Genomic DNA, 9,628 nt, shown 5'->3' with positions numbered 1-9,628 from the left:
CAGGTTTCTGCTCAATACAAGATGCCCTTAGATCCTATTTTCCTCCGATCTTGTTGAATAAAGTCGCCCTGCGTTCTTTTTCCTCCAATTTTGTTTTTTCTGGTGTTGCAACATGTGGTAGGGTGGCACGGTGGCGCAGCGGTAGAGCTGCTGCCTTACAGCACCAGAGGCCCAGGTTCAATCCTGACTACGGGCGTTATCTGTACGGAGTTTGTTCATTCTCCCTGTGACCACGTGGGTTTTCTCCAGGTGCTCAAGTTTCCTCCCACACTCCAAAAGAAATGCAGGTCATGTTTCTGTAATGGCTGTAATATCCCAGTCCCATGTACCAATGCATTCCCGTAATTCATCTGCCTTACCCGGCAGGCTTCTTGAATTGAAATAAATACAGTTTAGTCTACCAGACCTTCATTGTCCCCCAACTTGCATCCATTTGAACTTACTCACATCTATATCAGGGTCTACTCCCCTGTAAAAGTGAAACTACCTCCTTCCTATGTATCCTTGCACACACCCAGTTTTTAAAACTACATGGATTCAAACATTAATAGAAAATATGTTGTAGGAAGGAACTGCGGATGCTGGTTTAAACCGTAGATAGACACAAAAAACTCCAGTAACTCAGCGGGACAGGCGGCATCTTTGGATAGAGGGAATGGGCGACATTTCGGGTCTGAAGAAGGATCTCGACCCGGAAGATCACTCATTCCTTCCAACCAGAGATGCTGCCTGTCCCGCTGAGTTACTCCAGCTTTTTGTGTCTATTAATAGAAAACTCTTGGGGCTGGAGATTTTTGAGAACCGATTCATGAGGCACGGCGCTTATGGATATTACATTAAGGTGAAGAATGTAATGAGATGAACAATAGAAGCTGTGTGTCCATGTAGGTCTCCGCGTGGGCTTTGCATGTTCTACCTGTGACTGCGGTGGGTTTCCTCTGAGTGCTCTGGGGATCCCACAGATCCCAAAGACATGTGGATTGATATTGATTTGTTCACTGAAAATTGTACCCATGGGTGTAGGTGAAATGGAGTCTCTGGGAGGAGTTGATGAGAATGTGGGGAGAAGTGATTAATACAGGATTAATATATGTGGGTGGTTATGGGTGGCACATTTTCAGTGGAATGGACTTAATTCCATGATGTATCTCTCCATTGTCTTTAGATGCTGAGATCATGTTTTAGATGGGTTGCCTTATCACACCCAGTAATATCATCCTTATCCAACCTGGGATTAATAACATTCAGTTCCCCTCTAAATCCTTTAATGATTCACGCACTGGCTCAACCCCAACAAACGTTTTCCTTACATTGAGATTGTTAGATTAGATTAGATTAGATTAGATAGCCTTTATTGTCATTCAGACCGAAGTCTGAACAAAATTGAAGCAGTCATACATATAATACAATACAATAAAAAACAACAATAAACACATATTAACATCCACCACAGTGAGTCCACCCAACATCTCCTCACTGTGATGGAGGCAAAAGTCTTAGGTCTCCAGTCTCTTCCCTCCTCTTCTCCCTCTGCGCTGAGGCGATACCCGCCGGGCGATGGTACAACTGTCCCGCGGCTCAAACACCGCGGCCCGGGGTGGTCGAAGCTGCCGCTCACCAGTCCTGCTGACGCAGCCGCTGGCCCGTGGCCGAACCCCGGACTCAGGCCACCGCCGCCAGAACACCGTCCAAGCCACCGGAGCACCGTTCCAGCCCCGAGCCGGATCGCCCTCACGTGAGTACCGTTACCGTCTCAGCCTCGGGCTAGGCCGCCCCGACCGGGCACCGCTCCTCCCTCGGGCTGGGCCGCCCCGACTGGGCACCGCTTCTCCCTCGGGCTGGGAACGCCGTACCTCCCTGAGCTCGGCCACTCCGACGGGAGCACCGTTCCTTCCTCGGGCCGGCCGTCCTCACGGTAGCGTCACAGCCCCTCACGGAAGCCTTGTTCCAGACCCGAGCCGGGCCGTCCTCACGGGAGCGAACTCAGGGCGAGTCCTGGCGGGCTCTGCCTCCTGAGCCTCGAGGTCGCCAGCTCCGCCATTAGGCCTCAGCGCAGACGGAGGCAGAGAAGGGGAATATGACATAAAAGTCGCATTCCCCCGCAGGGAGAGACAGCAAGCTCCGTTTCAACCCCCCCCCCCCCCCCAAACAGAAACTAAAAACCAAAACTAGACTAACCAAAACGAAAATAAACAACACAAAAAACACAAAACAAACAGGACTGCCGGAGAGCCGCTGCAGCCAGAGCCGCGCCGCCACTACGGCATGTAAATGGTGCCTGTTTGTAGTAAAGTTAAACTATACCATTCCTTGTTGCAGCTTTGAGGATGAATACATTCCTGGGGTGTTTTGTGAAGAAGTTACATCACTATTTTAACTGATCTGGAACATGCTGTTCCAGATCAGTTAAAACCCGGGGCAGCATCAGTTAAATTAAAATGAGCGCCTACCAAAACAAAATCTTATGGTAGATCAGGAAATGGCAACATCCATTGATGGGAAGCTGACTTAGACAAGATTATTGTTTTTTCCTCCAAAGCCTGAGGGAAAATCAATTCCAGAGGGAAAAAAAATATGGGGAAAATTTAACAGGAACCTGAGGGGTAAGTTTTGTACACCAAGGGTGCTGGGTAGATGGAACGAGCTGCCGGAGGATTTCATTGAGGCAGGTACTATCGCAACATTTATAATAAGAGGAAGAGCAAAGAGGTCCTTCTGCAGTTGTACAGAGCCCTAGTGAGACCACACCTGGAGTATTGTGTGCCGTTTTGGTCCCCTAATTTGAGGAAGGACATTCTTGCTATTGAGGGAGTGCAGAGTAGGTTTACAAGGTTAATTCCCGGGATGGCGGGACTGTCATATGCTGAGAGAATGGAGCAGTTGGGCTTGTACACTCTGGAGTTTAGAAGGGTGAGAGAGGATCGAATTGAAACAAATAAGATTGTTAAGGGCTTGGACATGCTAGAGGCAGGAAACATGTTCCCGATGTTGGGGGAGTCCAGAACCAGGGGCCACAGCTTAAGAATAAGGAGTAAGCCATTTAGAACGGAGACGAGGAAACACTTTTTCTCACAGAGAGTGGTGAGTCTGTGTAATTCTCTGCCTCAGAGGGCGGTGGAGGCAGGTTCTCTGGATGCTTTCAAGAGAGAGCTTGATAGGGCTCTTAAAAATAGCAGAGTCAGGGGAAATGGGGAGAAGGCAAGAACGGGGTACTGATTGGGGATGATCAGCCATGATCACATTGAATGGCGGTGCTGGCTCAAAGGGCCGAATGGCCTACTCCTGCACCTATTGTCTATTGTTTCTTGAATAATTCATCATGCTTATCTTTTTCTTGACTCTGCCATCAACATTTTTGCTCAGCGAATCATGTCTTCAGATCCTGCCCTTTATTTATCATTTTTATCATGCTCTATTGTTCGTGCTATGGATGCCTTGGGTTCCAATTCAATATCACTGCATTTCTTATCGCTAACTATTGCTAGTGCGTCACATATCTGACCAAGATAATATTTTCATACCATCTTCAGGTTTCTGCTCAATACAAGATGCCCTTAGATCCTATTTTCCTCCGATCTTGTTGAATAAAGTCGCCCTGCGTTCTTTTTCCTCCAATTTTGTTTTTTCTGGTGTTGCAACATGTGGTAGGGTGGCACGGTGGCGCAGCGGTAGAGCTGCTGCCTTACAGCACCAGAGGCCCAGGTTCAATCCTGACTACGGGCGTTATCTGTACGGAGTTTGTTCATTCTCCCTGTGACCACGTGGGTTTTCTCCAGGTGCTCAAGTTTCCTCCCACACTCCAAAAGAAATGCAGGTCATGTTTCTGTAATGGCTGTAATATCCCAGTCCCATGTACCAATGCACTCCCTTAATTCATCTGCCTTACCCGGCAGGCTTCTTGAATTGAAATAAATACAGTTTAGTCTACCAGACCTTCATTGTCCCCCAACTTGCATCCATTTGAACTTACTCACATCTATATCAGGGTCTACTCCCCTGTAAAAGTGAAACTACCTCCTTCCTATGTATCCTTGCACACACCCAGTTTTTAAAACTACATGGATTCAAACATTAATAGAAAATATGTTGTAGGAAGGAACTGCGGATGCTGGTTTAAACCGTAGATAGACACAAAAAACTCCAGTAACTCAGCGGGACAGGCGGCATCTTTGGATAGAGGGAATGGGCGACATTTCGGGTCTGAAGAAGGATCTCGACCCGGAAGATCACTCATTCCTTCCAACCAGAGATGCTGCCTGTCCCGCTGAGTTACTCCAGCTTTTTGTGTCTATTAATAGAAAACTCTTGGGGCTGGAGATTTTTGAGAACCGATTCATGAGGCACGGCGCTTATGGATATTACAATAAGGTGAAGAATGTAATGAGATGAACAATAGAAGCTGTGTGTCCATGACCTCGGCTTCCCTTAGATTTGTTCTCTTATTATTTATTCAATAATGTAAATAAGCTTAGTATTGTTTCTTATCCCAAAAACAAACAGTGAATAAGGAAGTACAAAATAAAATTAAAAAACAGATTGACCTTATCTTTAAACTTTAGACTGGCAGGTTTCCTTTAAGTTTATACTTCAGGTCGGCAGAATGGGGCAGCGCCAGGAACTCGGGTTTGATCGTGACTATTGGTGATGTCAGTGCGGAGTTTGTACGCTCTCCCTGCGATCGTGTGGGTTTTGTCTGGGTGCTCCAGTTTCCTCTCAGATTCCAAAGACGTGCAGGTTTGTAAGTTAATTGGCTTCTGTAAATTGCCCTTAGTGTGTAGGTTGCAAAAGTGGGATAACATGGAACTAGTGTACAGGTGATCAATGGTTGTCGTGGACTCGGCGGGCTGAAGAGCCTGTTCCCATGCTGTATCTCTAAAGGTACTGATTACCACATTGGGAAGGTTCTACCACTTTAAACAGATGATGTGGAGCAGCTGACAGTGTGGTGTGGAGAGAATAACCTGCTCCTCAACACCTCAAAGACCAAGGAGCTCATAATAGACTACAGGAAGAAGAAAACGGACATTACACCATTAATCATCAGAGGGGACTGTGTGGAGAGGGTGGCGGATTTCCGCTTCCTGGGAATCCACATTGAGGAGGACCTGACATGGAGCGTGAACACCTCTGCGCTGCTGAAAAAGGTCCAGCAGAGACTGCACTTCCTGAGGGTGCTCAGGAAGAACAACATCACCCAGAGACTGCTGCTGTCCTTTTATCAGTGCTCCATAGAGAGCATCCTAACATACTGTGTATGCGTGTGGTACACCAGCTGCACAGCGGCTAAGAGGAAAGTGCTCCAGAGGGCTATTGACAACGCCCAGAAGATTGTCGGCTGCCTTCTCCTCACCTTGGAGTACCTACACAGTTCCCACTGTCTCAAGAAATCCCAGAACATTATAAAGGACATTTCCCACCCCGGACACTCCCTGTTTGAACTGTTGCCGTCAGGCAGATGGTACAGATCAACGAGGACAAGGACAAACAGACTCAAAAACAGTTTTTATCCCACAGCAATAACTACACTTAATATAGCCACCAAATGAGCGCAGGTGCGCTACATACCAAAGGGATTGTGAAATCGACAGAAGAATGTATGGTTGTGTGTTTATGCTTGTTTTTTTTCAATTTATTTATTTTAGTTTATTTTAGATATTTCTCTTTTACGTCTCGTTAGCTTTTAGATAATGTGTGAATGGTGCACTGACTGGTTGGCATTTTTAATTTCGTTGTACATGTTTACATGTTATAATGACAATAAAGAACCTATCTATCTAAACTGAGATCAGAGCAGCTAGTTCAATCTTCTCTTGTTCATTTGGGGACAGGAGGTGCAGGAAGTGCCCTCAATTTGCCAACCACTGACCAGATTGGAGGTGACTCCTCCCCTCTCCTGCTACTTACACCCGGTTTATTGCCAGGTTCAGCCAAGAATCAGAGACTGAACATTATTACAAATAGGTGCAAGTCCAGGTGGGGCACGGGAGGAGGAGGGGGGGAGGGGGAGGGGGAGGGGGAGGGGGAGGGGGAGGGGGAGGGGGAGGGGGAGGGGAAGAGATGTTAGAGGATGCCTAAATTTGGAGAATTCAATATTCATAGCCTGTTCCAAATGTGCCTGTAATTGCACTCAAGCACCACAGGGGGTCACAAGCAACTGCAGATGCTGGAATCTGGAGCAAAACACAAAATGCTGGAGGAACTCAGTGGATCACACAGCATTTGTCAAGAGAAAGGATGGGTGACGCTTCAGGTGGAGACCATTCTTCAGGCAAGCGAAAAAGGGTTCTGACCTTAAATGTCTTCTGTTAATTTCCTCCACAGATGCTGCCTGACCCATGGAGTTCTTCCAGTGCTTAGTGTTTGGCACTTAGAGGGTAAGCTGGCGACAAGTTCCTGAGGAATGCAAACACTGTCGCTATCCCGCCCCGCCCCCGCCGAGATTCCAGCAGAGAATAAAAGGAAGAGAAGTGTGGAAAGCCCGACCACCTCAAGTACCTGAGCACCAGGTGTCATTCCCACTCCCCTTCCCCAGGAGACAATGTCAATGGAAGACTGGGTCACAAAGGGACATGAATGGGAATGGCAGGTGGTGAAGGAAAAAATGGCACAGAACGCACCATCCCAGAGACAATGGGCCTCCATTAACAATGTGAGTTGAAAGGACAGCACGGTGGCCCATCTGGCAGAGCTGCTGCCTCACAGCAGCACCAGAGACCCAGGTTCGATCCTGACCTCAGGTGCTGCCTGTGTGGTGTTTGCACGTTTACCCTGTGTCTGTGTTGTTTTCCTCCAGGTGCTACGATTTCCACATCTCAAAGACCTGCAGGTTTGTAGGTTAATAGGCTTCTGTAAATTGCCCCTTTGAGTGTAGGGAGTAGATGCGAAAGTAGGGCAACACAGAACTAGTGTGAACGGGGGGGGGGATTGATGGGTGGCATGAATTTGGCAGAGAATTCCACAGATTCACAACTCTCTGCGTGAAAAAGTTTGTTCTCATTTCAGTCTTAAATGGCCGACCCCTTATTCTTAAACTGTGACCCCTGGTTCTGAACCCTCCCAACATTGGAAACATTTTTCCTGCATCTCGTCTGTCCAATCCTTGAAGGATTTTATATGGTTCTATAACATCACCTCTCTTACTTCTAAACTCCAGTGAATACAAGCCCAGTCGACCCATTCTTTCATCATATGTCAGTCCCGTCACCCCGGGAACTAACCTGGTGAACCTACGCTGCACTCCCTCAATAGCAATAATGTCCCTCCTCAAATTAGGAGACCAAAATTGCACACAATACTCCAGGTGCGGTCTCACCAGGGCACTGTACAACTGCAGTAGGACTTCCTTGCTCCTAAACTCAAATCCTCTTGCAATGAAGGCCAACATGGCATTAGCATTCTTCACTGCCTGCTGTACCTGCATGCTTACTTTCAGTGACTGATGTACAAGCACACCCAGGTCTCGTTTCACCTCACCTTTTCCTAAGTGGACACCATTCAGATAATGTTTAAGAAAGAACTGCAGATGCTGTTAAAATCGAAGGTAGACACAAAATGCTGGAGAAACTCAGTGGGTGAGGTAGCATTCATGGAGAGAAGGAATTGGCGATGTTCCGGGTTGAGACCCTTCTTCATACTGATGGTATGAACATTGACTTCTCTAACTTCAGGTAGCCCTTGCTCTCTCTCTGAGGTGAGGAGCAACATCTTTAGTCAGAGGGTAGTTAATCTGTGGAACTCATTGCCACTGAGGGCTGTGGAGGCCAAGTCAGTGGATATTTTTAAGGCAAAGATAGACAATTTATTGATTAAAACAGGTGTCAAGGGTTATAGAGAGAAGGCAATCATGTTTGTCTGGATGTTTCTGCTAATTATCACTGCCAACCTGTTTTTTCCCTTGACACATTATATCAGCAGACCTGACCCAAACAATTCCAATTGGAATCCAATTGTCTACCCAACAAAAATAGTAACTGTTTAACAATGAAGTCCATTTCGCAGCTGGATGTTTCTTTAATGGGCAGATGTTCACGGCAAAGATCTTATAGCTCCGCTATAAGATCTTTGGTTCATGGTGATTGTGTAAGAAGGAACTGCAGATGCTGGTTTACAACAAAGAGACACAAAATGCTGGTGTAACTCAGTGGGCCAGGCAGCATCTCTGGAGAAAAGGACTAGGTGATGTATCGGGTTGGATTCTTTCTTCAGACCCAGTCTGAGAGTCTGAAGAAGGGTTTCGAACTGAAGCGCCATCTGTTCCTTTTCTCCGGAGACGCTGCCTGACATCTGCATAAAGAAGTGTCCAGCTGCTAAATGGAGTTCATTGACAAGTCGGCACTATTTTTTGTTGGGTAGACAATTGGATTCCTATGAAATTGCTTGGGTCAGGTGTGCTGAAATCTTGTGTCAAGAGAAACAAAAAGCATTTTATGCCTGCTCAAAGTAATTATTCATGTAAAAAAATTGGTTTTTAATTTCGATGAGAAAAAATTGGTGGTTGGGGATTTAATTGATCTCTTCTGATGAAATCAGGCAGCATGATAACTACCCTGTTGACATAAACTTCTATGAAATTCCACTGTTATGTGTTAACCTCTTAGTTCAAACAGCAAGGATATGAGATTGGAACAAATGGCCATCAACCCAGAAAGTGGCACAGTCACAATGGAACAAATAACTACATTTTATATTATATCATTTTATATGAATGGTATTCGGGTGATTGATTTTATCAGTTTGTCAGTCTGCCATAAAGTTGTACTGATTTCAACCCACATTCCTCTGACTCAGAGGCAGGCATGTGTCATGTCGGTGCAATGCTTTTAAAATGTCCTCAGAATAGAACATTCTTTTTTGTGGTAATCTAACCAGTCACCAGTAACACTTACCTTTTTTTTTTTGCACAAGCCGGAGACACTGGCTCGATCCTGACTGTGGGTGCTGTCTGTACGGGGTTTGTACATTCTCCGCTGTGACCACGTGGGTTTTCTCCGGGTACCCTGACTTCCTCCCACACTCCAAAGATGTGCAGGTTTGTAGGTTCATTGGTTTGTGTAAATTATCTCTCCTGTGGGATAGAACTAGTGTCCAGGTGATCATTGGTCGGTGCAGACTCAGTAGGCCGAAGGGCCTGTTTCCATGAATTTGCATTCTGCCGACCTTGTTATCTCAAGAACTATCTGAATATATATGTCTCAGTTGTAGGGAAATTAAAAGAATATTCAGGCATTGAAATTTCCCTTACATGTGTTCCACTTCGATCTACAACAGTTAGCACATTGGAGAAAATCCAACTGAAGTGATTGAATCATTTTAATTTGATCTTTGCAAACTGACCCTTAATTAGCAAAAGGGTAATCACTAATCAGTATTTTCCTTTGTGTGTTTCAGCAAGAACAGCTGATCAGAGTCTCAGCAAATGCCAACTTGTACCTTGAAGTAAAGCTACGTTTGTTTAGTAATGAGCATATCTCGAGGATCAATGATGCCAGAGAAAATAAATAGTTTGAACATCAGACACTACTTAGTTTATTCTCAGGAAGCACCCTAAATTGTTTGTGCATAGTTTCATTTATTGTCATGTGTACCAAGGTACAGTGATAGACTTTTTTTGTTGTGTACTATCCAGCCA

Source organism: Amblyraja radiata, chromosome 14 (assembly GCF_010909765.2).
Source record: "Amblyraja radiata isolate CabotCenter1 chromosome 14, sAmbRad1.1.pri, whole genome shotgun sequence".
NCBI classification, from domain to species: Eukaryota; Metazoa; Chordata; class Chondrichthyes; order Rajiformes; family Rajidae; genus Amblyraja; species Amblyraja radiata.
The sequence above is the reverse complement of the archived record's forward strand: the minus strand, read 5'-3'. Positions refer to the sequence as shown.